Consider the following 13,011-nt stretch of genomic DNA (forward strand, 5'->3'; position numbering starts at 1 on the left):
AGGCAAAATAGAAAGAAAACGAACATTCTGTATTAAACACTTTGATTTCGATGTAATCAGTGACGCTACGGCACGATACGTTTCCAGAGCTCAGCACTGCAACAACAGGAGGATAGCGCTGTTTTCCGTGTCCGAATCCGATTTGCGAGAAACATGGGCGGCGAGATTACCAGCGACATTTTAATACTAGCCAGTTGCGTGCTTTGCTGCAAAGAAGCTCGGAAGAGATTAGCAGTGGCTAGTTATGGTATCAGTTAGATGCTGCACTTGCTGGTACTCTTCAGTATTATCGAATTCCCGTATTGTAGTTTGTCAAATGTAATGGTGATGTCCAAGTTGCGAAGTCAATTGTGCCGATGGTGCAGAATGTGTCGAATCGAATACAGAATGCATGGACTCAATATCGCAAGACCTTATGACTTCAAGGCTATAGTACTTAATTAAGTAGGGACTTGCGTTTTTTTCTAATACCTTAGATTTGGCGCTTACTACAATTATGTGTTCACTCAAATACCGTAACGAGATTGTATTTTCCTTTGGTGTGCATCGTTATAGAAAACGTTTGATATTGTTTGCCAGGTTCATCCTGAATTTGCGTTGCCATCAGACACCTATAAGCTAGTCCACGGCTCTGCAGCAGCTTACGTCTCCGGAGGCGAGATGCGAATGCGACGTCCCCCCCCCCCCCCCCCCCCCCGAATAAATCAGGCAAGCAAATGTGTCATATGACAAATTGAACGTTGCGAACCACCCGCCGTGGTTGCTTAGTGGCTACGGTGTTGGGCTGCTGAGCACGAGGTCGCGGGATCGAATCCCGGCCACGGCGGCCGCATTTAGATTGGGGCGAAATGCGAAAACACCCATGTACTTCCCAGGTGGTCCAAATTTCCGGAGTCTCCCACTACGGCGTGCCTTATAATCAGATCGTTGTTTTGGCATGTAAAACCCCATAATTGAATTTTTAACGTTGCGACCCAAAAAAGAAAAAAAAAAAAAGAAAATGCTACCTTAGTGGTGCTAAGTTAAAGCGAAAAACGAAGTGCAACGTTTTTTAAAGTCGTTAAAACAATAAAACGCAGGACTACACTTCGAAGTGTCAGAGAATGCCATGAGCTGCAAGCTTCACCACCTTGCAGAAATTGGCTACGCCGCCGCGGCGATTGCTTCGCCACATGCCTGTCGAGAGCGAAAGGCAGTGCCGCACAGCCCTCTGTCCCCGCCGATGGTCGTGCGGGGGGTCCCCGTTCGGCGGGCCACGGGGAGAGTGCCCGCGGTATGGCGTCCGCCGGGCGTCCTTGCGCGCTCATCAGGGCTCGTTGCGCCCGTCGACAACGCGGCAGCTTGTCGATGAACGGGATGCGGCCCAGGACATGGGATGAGGCTGTGTTCGGCGGAAACATCACCAGTCACGTACAAGAGTCCGAGTGCTCGTGGGGCTGCGCGGTAGCGCAACAGGCGGATACTTGGCGCCGACCACATGGAAGTCGCCTAGAGGAATGCCGCCGTTGTTCGCACCTATAGCGTTTAGCGTCGCTTTCGGCTTTGAGTGAGCAGTTGTCAGCAGCTCCCATGCCTGAGTGGAGTACGCTTACGCGCCCTCGTACTCCAGTTCAATCACGCGAGTGGCTTCGACGTTCTGCTGCTGAACACGAGGCGGTGGCGTCGAATCCCAGCTGCTGCAGCGGCCGTGCTCCATGGAATAGAACGTGGAATGCAAAAAACGCCCTTGAATTTGAGGGCTCTGTGGGTAATAGAGAACTCCAGGTAAAGAAGTAGTTGCGTTCACTGAACAAGTCGAGGTGAAAAAACAGAAATACGTTTCGGAGCCCGTGCGGGTTCCTTGTTAACACCAGGGCAGGCAAGAGCCGTTTCCGCCCGAAAAGGGGCTCTTGTCTGCCCTAGTGTGAACAGACGAACCAGACGAATTTTCGTCGAACTCTGGACTACAACTCCAGGTGGTCAGAATAAGTTCAGAGCCTTCCACTGTTGTCTTCATCACTGTGCAGCATCGGAGCTTTGCAAGCTTAGATAGTAGCAGGAATCCTAAAACAGCTGATCAATATCAATTTGCTTACCGCCCGCCTGTGCAATCACTAAGCGCGCGGGCGCCCTCATTGTTTGTTGCTGGCGCGTGTAGGCCACGACTTCGACAGTGTAGAGACTCATGCGCTGCCCCCGCCGGGGCACCGGGTGGGTTGAGTCGGAGCGGTGGTAACCGAAAAAGGACGTCGCACGAAGCTCTAGATCTCCTAAGTATGCTTACGTGCTGGTTAATTCGAACAGTGGCGCACCGACGGGGGGGGGGGGATTCGGGGGTTGGAACCCCCCCCCCCCCTGAGGCCGACTTAACCCCCCCTTTTCTTTAACCCCTTTTCTTTCCTTACGCATTTGAGTACTGCAACTAAGATGTAAGACGCGCAATCGTCTGCACAGTCGCAAAAAGCGCATTTTTTGACAATTTCCCGTGAAGAAATCGAAATTAGTGCTGTTTAGATGGTACTGGCAAACTGTCAACCCCCCACTGGCAGAGATCCTGGGTGCGCTACTGAATTCGAATGCCTCTGGGTCTGGGAAGGCCTTTGGCTTAGGCGCTGCGGTGAGCATGAACATGGCGAACAATGATACGCAGAAATCACATGCGCTCCCTCCGCCTTGCAGTTTACAGGTTGGACGCTGTCGTCAGTAGCCGATGTCACCTGCGCGAAAGTTGCCGTTGTCCCACCACGTTTCCTCTGTCAAATAGACGATAAATTATGCTGTCAGTCTCCGGAGCTTGCTGTCACCTCGCGCCGACAGGACTCGTGGCATTGATCATATCGAGGTTGTGAATAATGTCGGCGTCCGGGTGGCTTTACAGCCTCATCTGGTCGACGACACATGCGACATCTGATTCGTTGGGAACACGCGCGGTTCGCACTTCCCACGGCACCGCACCGATGAAGCCACGCCGGGCTGCGCGTATTTGCACTGGGACTGATCGGCGCCGATTTGGTATTTTAACGCGAGTTAAGGGCCCGTGTCGCAGAAAATCCGATGTCGGCGTCCGTGAGCGAAATTTTCCGTATATATTTAGGTATATGTATATGCCACGCCTTGCTATATGACATGCGGTATATGCGGGTTATATATTGCCACACCATTCTTTCAGTAAAGTTGCTCATACCTTGTCTTACATTCTTGACAAAGTTATTCCTCGGAATTTTGAGATTGACAGCCCACAAACAAATGCCATGAAACAAAACACCGACAGCGCATGTCTTTTATGTTAAATAATCTCAGACTGAAATAGTAAAAGTGCGAAACAATAACAGAAACCTGAAAGTGATGCATTCTTATTGGCGCGGCTGTGCACGCCCACCGGGATCGGCCCAAACGAACATATAGTATACGCCCGCGTCGGCCATGTCTACGTTCGCACCATACACGTGTACGCCATCCCGCGTATCCAGACTATACACCTTTTCACTGTAGCCTTCCTGGACGCCGCCATAGCGCCAGATAGCTCACCGCTAGCGACATCTTGCGGCGGACCCATCTTGGGCTGTTTGCTCTCCGGTCTTTCCGTCGATACGCGTACATTCGTCTCATCGTACGTCCTCAAGTTCTCGTGTTCGTTTTGTGTAAGCTTTGCGGAGACGTTAGTTCGGTTTGTTTGTGAACCTCTGAGCTTACCTCACTAACAGGACGGTCGGCATCGAGTGCTTTGCAATTTGTGGTGTCTGTGCATGAGTGGTGCGCGCTCCACGGCCGCGGTTACGTTCCGATGGCCGGTGTTTCGTCTAAGGAGCCCGTGGACTTGGGAGGTAAGTTCACTCAACATGTTTCTGATTTAATTCACCGCGTTAATGTTCACAACAACGCTATAGTGACAATTCTCACAGCGAGCACGATGAAGTAGCACTTTTTGCTCGTCAAATGCCACTACAACGCTGCCGTGCCGCTGTCGGAAAATTGTTCACCTAGCTGCAGTAAATGTGGCACCGCACTAGCGCTGCACTTGAAAGCTATCGCTCGCAGTTTCTTCGTGCGAGCAGTTCGCTGTAGCTGTACTGCATTGACGTCGTGCTTGTCCTGCTTTTCAACGTGGTAAAAGTCGGTGGTCCGTTGAAGCTAATCGAGAAACCTCGCTATTGACTCGTCGCGATATGCTGTCGCATGAGGCCGATATGCGCCTACATATTTTTTGTTGACATCAAAAATGATTAATTGCGTGGGCGCCAACAATCTGGGTAGAACTACTTAAGCTCAGTCATCACCACCTAGACTTTCCTGGGTGGTGTTGGCTCGGTGCCTAGGGAAGGCATGCGACTGCCTGCAGTCTCGATTGACGGATCGTGAATGCATAGATCCGGATGGAGCAAAATCGCTGTCGGTGTGTCCGTGCGAGAATTATGCAGTAATTGATGGCATATTGTGGACTTATCGTTGTGAGCAGCCGTAGTATCTTAGAAGGCTTAGAAGGTAGGCTGTCGCGCTGCTGAGATCGTACACGCGGGTTCAATTATCAGCCACGCCTACCGCAAGTTGAAGTGGGCGAAATGCGAGAACACACGCGTATCCACAGTTTGGTGGTTAAAATTAATCTGGTGTTCCCGACTAGGTTGTGCCGCATATCATGGTTTTCTCGAATACAATCTCATAATTACATCAGGTGTCATTGCTCTCCTTGACTTAATTATTTTCCACTTTCGGTAAAAAATAATTTATTCACGCTAATTGTTACCCATCCGCGGAAACCAATAACCCTTTTGCTAACTTTTTTTTTTTTTAGGCGGCCGCAGTTATGACCATCCTTGCATGGTGAAGAGATGGCTGGACGACATGCGAGAGTGGCCTGCTGTGAGAGTCCCCGACATAATTTTTTACTTGTTGAATTCCAAGGCATGCGACCTGCAGGCTGTGAAGAATTACAGGTCGCTGGAATCCTACAACTATCTCCAGAGCGGTTGGGTCGGCAAGTTGTTGGTCCACCGCATTGACCAGGCGAATCATCGGCACGGGGTTTAGATCGGTGCGTTTGCCGTCAACAAAATGCGCAGAACATACACGTGATGAAGGCAACGGCACAAAATATTTTCTGTTGACTGCGGCGACCCACTGTCTTTTCAAATCGGCGTCAGCGGGAAACCGATGCAGCAAATACACGTTGCATCCGCACACCTCTTGCAACACGTTGTGCGTGCCGCAGAGCTCTTTTCTTGCAGCGTTCCTCTTCTTCTGGTTATAACTGCAGCCGTAAACAACGCAGTGATGCCCTGTTGATAAACTGTTCTTGAACGACATTTCAATGTTTCACAAAAACAGCAAAACAGCGCACGCATTGAAGAGCCACCACATAACGTGAACGGGGAACACGCTCCAGCAACAGCCCAGAGGAAGGAGGCGTTGCCCACAAGCCTGCTACTCTCGTCACCAGGCGGCAAAAATCGGCTTGCGGCGCGCTGGTTCGAGAGTGCCGCTGGAAAAGTGTATACTACGAATCTGAGTGTATTGTGTCTCCTGACGTCATGCTCCTTTCCTCAGTTCTGCTCTGACTGTGAAATGTGTAGGCCGCGTGTTGTACGGTCTGAAGATGAGCGTACCCACCAAAAACGACGGCGTGAACAGAATAGGGAATGGGCGCGGCGGCGGCGAAAGGAGACCACCGACGATGAGCTTGCCGCGGACGCCTAGCGTAGCAATTCTCAAACCCCGGTGAAACGTGAGAAGTAAATAACAACCAATCGGACCGAATTGCGTTTCTTCCAATAGGCTTCCGAAATTTAGCGAGGGTTTATACTTTTGATCAATGTCACTTGTATTAATGTAGATCACGGTGTAAGGTGTAGATGCATGACTTGGAAACGAATCGAACCAGTTGTAATGGAATTTGGCTGTGCGCAGAGTGTCGGAAAGCAAACTGTAGCGGCGCTGTGGCCAGGCCGAATGGTCCAAATCTGGAGCGATGCGCTGTTTGCAGTTGCTTCTAAATTTCTTGCGAGCGAATAAACTGACAACTCACCGCGCTGAATGAGAAATCAACTTCTGTTTACACCGCTAAACTAAAATCATGTTATCAAAATGATTATGTCGCCTCGCGACATAACATATGATCAACTTCCGAGCTAGTTATCGTTCCTGTTATACCGGTGCCTATGGGCAAAATTCCATTAGCGAGAATATCCTAGTGCTTAAGACATCAGTTACTCCCGGCCACGACGGCCGCATTTCGATGGGGGCGAAATGCTAAAACACCCGTGTACTTAGATTTAGGTGCACGTTAAAGAACCCCCAGGTGGTCCAAATTTCCGGAATCCCCCACTACGGCGTGCCTCATAATCAGATCGTGGTTTTCGCACGTAAAACCCCATAATTTAAGACATTAGTTACACTAATGTTGGGGCAGAAAACTAAGCTAACCTAACCGCACACACGCGCGCGCGCGTGTGTTTGTGTGTGTGTTTCGAATCGCCTTCGAATTTCACACTTTTTCTTTAAATATGTCATTGAAAAAAAGCATAACCATGGTGGCAGGAATGAGCGAAGTTTTTCGCCATGATATGCTGGTTGTGGGAAAATTGCGCACATACGTGGCCATTTTTATGTATGTTTTAGCTTAGAGTTAACGAAAGATAATTCCTGTTTCCGCTTCGCTTCGGGATAGCGTTATCGTTGCCTTGATAGCGCAGCATATACGATTAATTCCCCTTTTGCTTTAGATATTTACTATTGGTGAGACAACTGCAGTATATGTGATCTGTGGTGTTATAAATTGCGACTCCAAGTCTGTAGTAAAGGAGGAAGCGATCACTTGTACTTTTGGTAATAAGCACGTGCAGGCCTTGAGGGTTCTGAACGGTGCCAACTTCTCGCGCACTTGCATGTTGCGCGGAGTCTTGCCAAAACGCTCCTCGTGAATGTCTCTTACAACTCTGCCAGTTATGTTCTCGACTTGGAGGCGCCATACACGCGTTCAAGCATCACTCATACGGCGTTATTCCACAGTTACTTCCATTGAGCGCAAATCCCCCAAAACACTACCACGCGTACATAAGCCAGTGACAAAATCAAACCGTCATCTACTTGACATGAAATACAATATCAACATTGAAGCCATAAAACAGCACAAATGAATAAAGGGGGAAAATTAATATGTGAATACGCTAAGTACATACTAATTGTCTTTAGAGGGGGCACAATATTCATTTCATTTTCGCACCTTATTAAAGCTAATTTGACGTTTTGTTATGCCCGTCAAGCATTGTCACTCGTCTAGGAACGTTGCCATGCCACTAGCTATGGCATTCATCTACTCTGCTATAGAGGTGGAGGTACACAAAAGCAGATATCGCGTGCCATTAATCGCTGCGGTTACCGTGCGCACGACATTCATACGTCGCAGCAGTGTTAGCGCGAAATATTGTCACAGCAGTAAAGAAGACGCAACACGTTGTTTGCGAATTTTTTTTCTTAGTACGCTACGCCCCTATCGTCACTTAACGTCCATCGCAGTCACCGACAGCCTGTTCAAACGATGTCTGTGCACGGGGCGCGTTAGTAACGCGGTAGTTTTTAAATTTCGCGCACTTTAAAGAAATGCTAGAAATAAGTTAATCAGCGCAGTTACCTTAGCATAGATGAAATAATCCGATGTTTCTGAACAAGCGCTACAACTTTTGCCTTGAAGATTTCCCCCTAGATTTACTATTTAAACAGTTTATATTCAGCGATCTTTGTTAATTAGCCAGTTTGGCGGATTGGAAAAAAAAAAAAAGATATCACGACGTGCTCCATATGGCTCAGAAGAATACTGCGCCAATTCGACACGCGTAGCGCCTGTTTTTTTTTTTTTTTTTTTTTTTTTTTTTTTTTTTGTTACTTGGCCCAAGTTAGCTGAAACACCCTGTATAGTGTTAGCTTTATAAGATTTGATCAGCGACATTATTTTTCAACTGCCTTTTCACTAAATACTATGTTTTAGCTATGTCTTCAGTACCATGAGAAAAACTAGAGGTGGCATGTGTGCTGTGTTAGTGAACACTGAAGTGTGATTTTTGTGAACAATTTCAATGTACTATTGATTTTATCGTAAAATAGAAATAACAGATGTGTGCTAGTACTAAGGGCGCATGGGTATGCTTCTTCGTTCAAAATCTGGGTGACCCCATTGCTCTGAATTAATGCAGAACTCAAGGCTCACCAGTGTAATGCGTGCCGTTATAGAATGAGGTCTATAAATATATATGTGTGTATGTGTATATTCATGTTAGATTGTGACGTGATGTTGCGGTGAATGGTCTCACTTATTAGGCTTCATTTGTATTGTTGTGTGCTCAGTATATGCGACGTCATAGTGATGTTAGTGAACTGGCGCAGTAGACTGCTTGGCGCAACAAGTCTCGAACGGCAAATGTTGATTTTTTTCCGCCGAGAAGTTGGCCCCGCGAAATGTAGATGGCGTAGCTTTCCAGCGTAGGTTCCAGGGCTTACATTTGGAAATGCGGTAGTTTGCATGAAGTCAGGGGTACAATCAGGACTGGATGGCAACCAAAGGTCAGTGGGACGACTCGCATTGGGCGCTCACGGGAAGACTACTAATGAAGCTGTACAGGGTGATATGGGCTGGACAAATTTTGAAGTAAGGGATGCTCAAAGTAAAATTGATTTTCAAGAACGACTGAGGAATATGGAAAAAAGTAGATGGGGTGCAAGAGGGTATTCAGGTATTTGTACAGGCAAAACATTGACTCACAGTGGATGAAAAGAACTAGGAACAGCAAGTATGCGACCGGTATGGTGAGCAACACGGCAACAAAGAACGTCAAACGCAAAGTGAGAGAGGCTGAGACAATGTCATGGGTGGCGGCAATTGAAAAAAAAAAAAAAAAAAAAAAAAACTGCTATGACTAACTACCTCAAGGGAAGAAACGAAATCAGGAAAGAGACAATTTATGATAACTCAAAGGGAAGCTCCTTACTTTTCGAAGCGAGATCAGGATGCCTTAGAACGCGTAGTCATAAAGCGAGGTATACACCAAGGATGAAGACGCATGTGCTTGCTGCGGTAAAGCTAGGGAAACGATGGAGCATGTTTTATTGGAATGTGCAGAAATCTATCCAGCTGCCAGTCTAGGCTCCTCTTACCTCCTTGAAGCCCTTGGGTTCAGGGATAGCAGGGGGGAAAGTTTGGTGGCAGAAAAGTAGGGAGACCTGGAACAACGGAAATGTACAGAAACAGAGTTCCCAGTAATGGTTCAAAAAGTTTGATGCTTGGAATTCTTTGGAGTTGTGTGTTTTCTCAAAAATAAAGGTAGGACATTAGGCAAAATAATAACAAGAGCTTGGTGGCGCAACCCACCACCCCGTTTCAAAGGGAACGCTCACAGCATCCATCCATCCATGCGTTGCCGTGCCTCCACAAGCCGCCATTGCCAGGCGTATGGGCTTCTGTGGCACTTTCGCTACCATGCGTATATATACCTTGGAAACTGAGAAATGTTCTCCTCGCAAAATGTGAAAGAAATTGAATTCGTTACAATCAAACACATTCTGAAGAATGTTTAAACACCCGCTGTGGTTGCTTAGTGGATTTGGCGTTCTGAGGTCGCGGGATCAAATCCCGATCGTGGCTGCCGCATTTCGGTCGGGCCGAAATGCAAAAACGTCTGTGTGCCGTGTATTAGGTGCACGTTAAAGAACCCCAGGTGGTCGAAATTAATTAGGAGTTCCCCCACTACGGCGTGCCTCATAATCAGATCGTGGTTTTGGCATGTAAAACACCAGAATTTAATCAATTAAATTTTTAATAATTTTGAAAGCAAAATTATCAACTACGAAATGCTTGCAAAAGTGAGACCTTGAAGTTTATGTGTTCATTTTTAAATATGTAAATAAAAGGCTAATCAGGTTGTCTATGCGCAGATGCACTGTCAGTACTTAAAAAAAATGGCGTCTTTGGGGGCCAAATTTAAAGCTTGAATTAACCGCACAAGGGTGATAGCTTGGGCCAGTTGGTAATTGTTTATGGCGGTGTTTTGCGCAGCATATGAATGACTAGGAAAAATGTCGCAGTTTCGCCCGAAAGGCGAAACTGCGAGCATGGTGCGAGCGCAAGGATGGTGTCACAGCAAACATCAATACATCACACTCGATGACCGCGGACGCTCGCTGTCAAAACGCTGGCGTGAGGAAACGGGGCAGCATCAGCGAGCGAAGCAAGGTGTCGGAATGAAATGTTTTTCGTTGTGGTTTTAGTTTCGTTGCGCTGAAAAAAAAAAAACGGCTATTGAAATGAGCCTATAACAGCTTACGCTGTAAAAGTTCCGTTCCGGTTCGGCTCCGGAACAGAGAAAAAAATATGATCCGTAATGGTTCATAACTGTTTTGGTTCGCGTGCAAAAAATTTCGAAGCAAATTAAGTAATGATAAAGACATTATTTTTCTCAATAATTTATGAATAGCTTTCTCAATATTTATGTTTCTCAACATAGTTCTCAAATCTTTTCTTAATTTATTTGTCTATGCGCGCGGCAACCGTTTTGCGCGTGGTTTGATACGGTAGCGCGAATGTGATGCGGCTGACGACCACTTATATTACCTTTATAGCTTGCACTAGTCGTCTCTTCCTCGGTGAGGCCGTCCTTACTTCGCGCTATTCGGACTATTATGAATTCTGAGATCAGGCTCAGTGCCTTGAGTCAAGGCATTGAGCATGATGTCAGAAGCAGCACGTCATCGAGTGTAGTACTCGCCGAAATGCGAGACCGCTGTTCCGATAAAACAAACGAACATAAAGGAAACGATGAGCTCTTCAGTGCGCAAGCACTATAGACAAAAATTCAGATACACTATAATTCACATGGAGGGAGAAAAATATAGGAGGGAGCATTACGTCACGCAGCCAGCCTTGGCAAGCGAACGCTTCGTGTAGCCTGCAGTGGTGGCCCAACACGTGACCTCTTGCGTCGAGATCACGGAGAATCCGAGATTTGCCGAGATGGGGGTTTGGTTACTGGTAGTTTTTATTCGGTGCGCGGTCGGCCAGCAGCTGCACACATGCAGGAATTGCGACGAGATTTTTCCTTGTTTTATATTTTTTCCCTTGTTTTTGTTTATTTCAAGAGTTTCTAATGGCTTCGAATGGGTATCGAAAAAAAAAAACACACACACACACACACACACACACACACACAGCCGGGAGTACTAAAACCTACCGCGCGCTCTGACGTTTCCTCCGTGCTGTGACCTTTTCATCACGTGTTGGGCCACCACAGTCGGCGACAATCGCGTTGGGGTATGCTCCCTCCTTTATTTTCCTGCTTCCATGGCAATTCAGAGCCGTTCTCCGGAGCCGCCTTTTTCTCGCGACAGTGGCGCCGTGGTGCAAGCATTGGCTGTGGACTGCGGGCGCCGCGAATCACTATACACTGGCGGAAGCAGGAGCGGTGGCAATGAAATGTTCTTCAATCGGACCGCTGACGCTTAAAATTGATAAGTGCATGCTCATTTCACTTCTGCGTTATGTACATACGCATGGCGAACGCAGTAGAAGAACACGCGTCGGATCGAGGGTGCGCTTGACTTTTCTAAAGTTTCGCGGTATCAGGGCGGTGCATTTTCGTTAGCAGAAGACGTGTGCATTAGTTTCCGCGCGTCGTAAAGCGAGATATTTTGTTAGATTAAAGGGCAACTCCGGCGATTTTTCGATGTCAACGGATGTCGATGAAATTCGCTGGGTCTGTTCCTCTGAATACCTCCGCCATGTCCTAAAAAAAGCAGGCTTGTGAGTTGTACAGATTTTTTACAAATGAATTTAATTTATTGCCTCGAGCACCCTACATTACCTCCTCCTCAGTTATAGACCACATTGTGTATGACGTCAGGAATAGTCCACGCAGAGCATGCCGGGATCATGCAGACGACAGCGACGAGAGCGTGCAGGAGTCGACGATCGTGAGCTAGTGCTTGGCGTGCGATGTTGCTGTCGCGAGAAGTTGCATTCCCTGTGGACGGGAAGTGATGCGGGGTGGCAAGCGGTGTTGCGTTGTTGGCTGCACGAACTTCAGCCCTCGCCATCCGCAAACGCAGTTTGAGCCGATGCCGATCGCATTCAGCCGAGGTTAAGCCTATCACAGTGGCCGAGTTCGTGCGTCTGCTGCTGACGGACCAGACCCACTGATATGAAGCTAATTAAGCTATTAGGATGAGGAAAGCTGCTTCTGTACAGTTTTGACCATACGGATTTGAAATAAACCATTCCTTATTTCGTACAGTGCACACACAAAAAGCTAGAAGCGACAACACGACGCGCAATCAACATCCGCATACGTTGCCGTTCTCGAATGCGGCCAGTCGCATGCACTCGCCGGCGCTTCCCCAAATGAAATGTGACTACGCAAATCCATGAGTGTATTATTGCCTATTGTTATGCTGACTAATTATGTAGCTTACGAGGTGCACTGTTTGCCTCGTATCCCAAATGGGGAGCAAGCGGAGGCCCCTTCGATACAGCATGCGTAAACATGCAACCGTCTCGTTCAGCTGCCAACGATGTCATACTTCACGACATCGGCGTTTCTGCGAGAAAACTATACATTCTCTAAATGAACGATCATACGTGCAATGTCCTAATCTATGTCTACTTTACGGAACACTAATTGTGTGCATGAAGAGAATACGAAGAATGATAAGCAGGCTGCACAACGCTTGCCTACTACGGTCTCCCGCTCGCTGTTTCCGAAGGTGTGTGGTCGCACGTATCCGCGCGACCCAGAGTGATGTAACGGTGCTTACATGTACAAAATCTACGTGTTTTGATATGTTCTGACATTAATTGATGTCACCGTTGAGCGGCTATCTCAAGCGAACGACGTACGAGTGGTCGCTGTACCTGCAGATGTAAACAAATGCACTGGTCGGTGCTTTGGACTGTCAGCGACGTTCTTGTGGGATACAAATGCGGAAAGTCGTGCTCCACATTTTACAGTGAGCATGCGAAGCGGTTCCCTGAGAGAGGTAAAACACCTAAAATAG

The 13,011-nt window shown here is 47.6% G+C and overlaps 1 protein-coding gene across 1 annotated transcript in view; it reads left to right on the plus strand.

Moving 5' to 3' along the window:
- The window catches only part of LOC119436312 (N(G),N(G)-dimethylarginine dimethylaminohydrolase 1), a 64,322-nt gene that overhangs the window by 2,641 nt on the left and 48,670 nt on the right, over positions 1 to 13,011 (plus strand). The gene's annotated exons all lie outside the window — the stretch shown is intronic.

This window comes from Dermacentor silvarum, chromosome 1, assembly GCF_013339745.2.
Source record: "Dermacentor silvarum isolate Dsil-2018 chromosome 1, BIME_Dsil_1.4, whole genome shotgun sequence".
NCBI lineage: Eukaryota > Metazoa > Arthropoda > Arachnida > Ixodida > Ixodidae > Dermacentor > Dermacentor silvarum.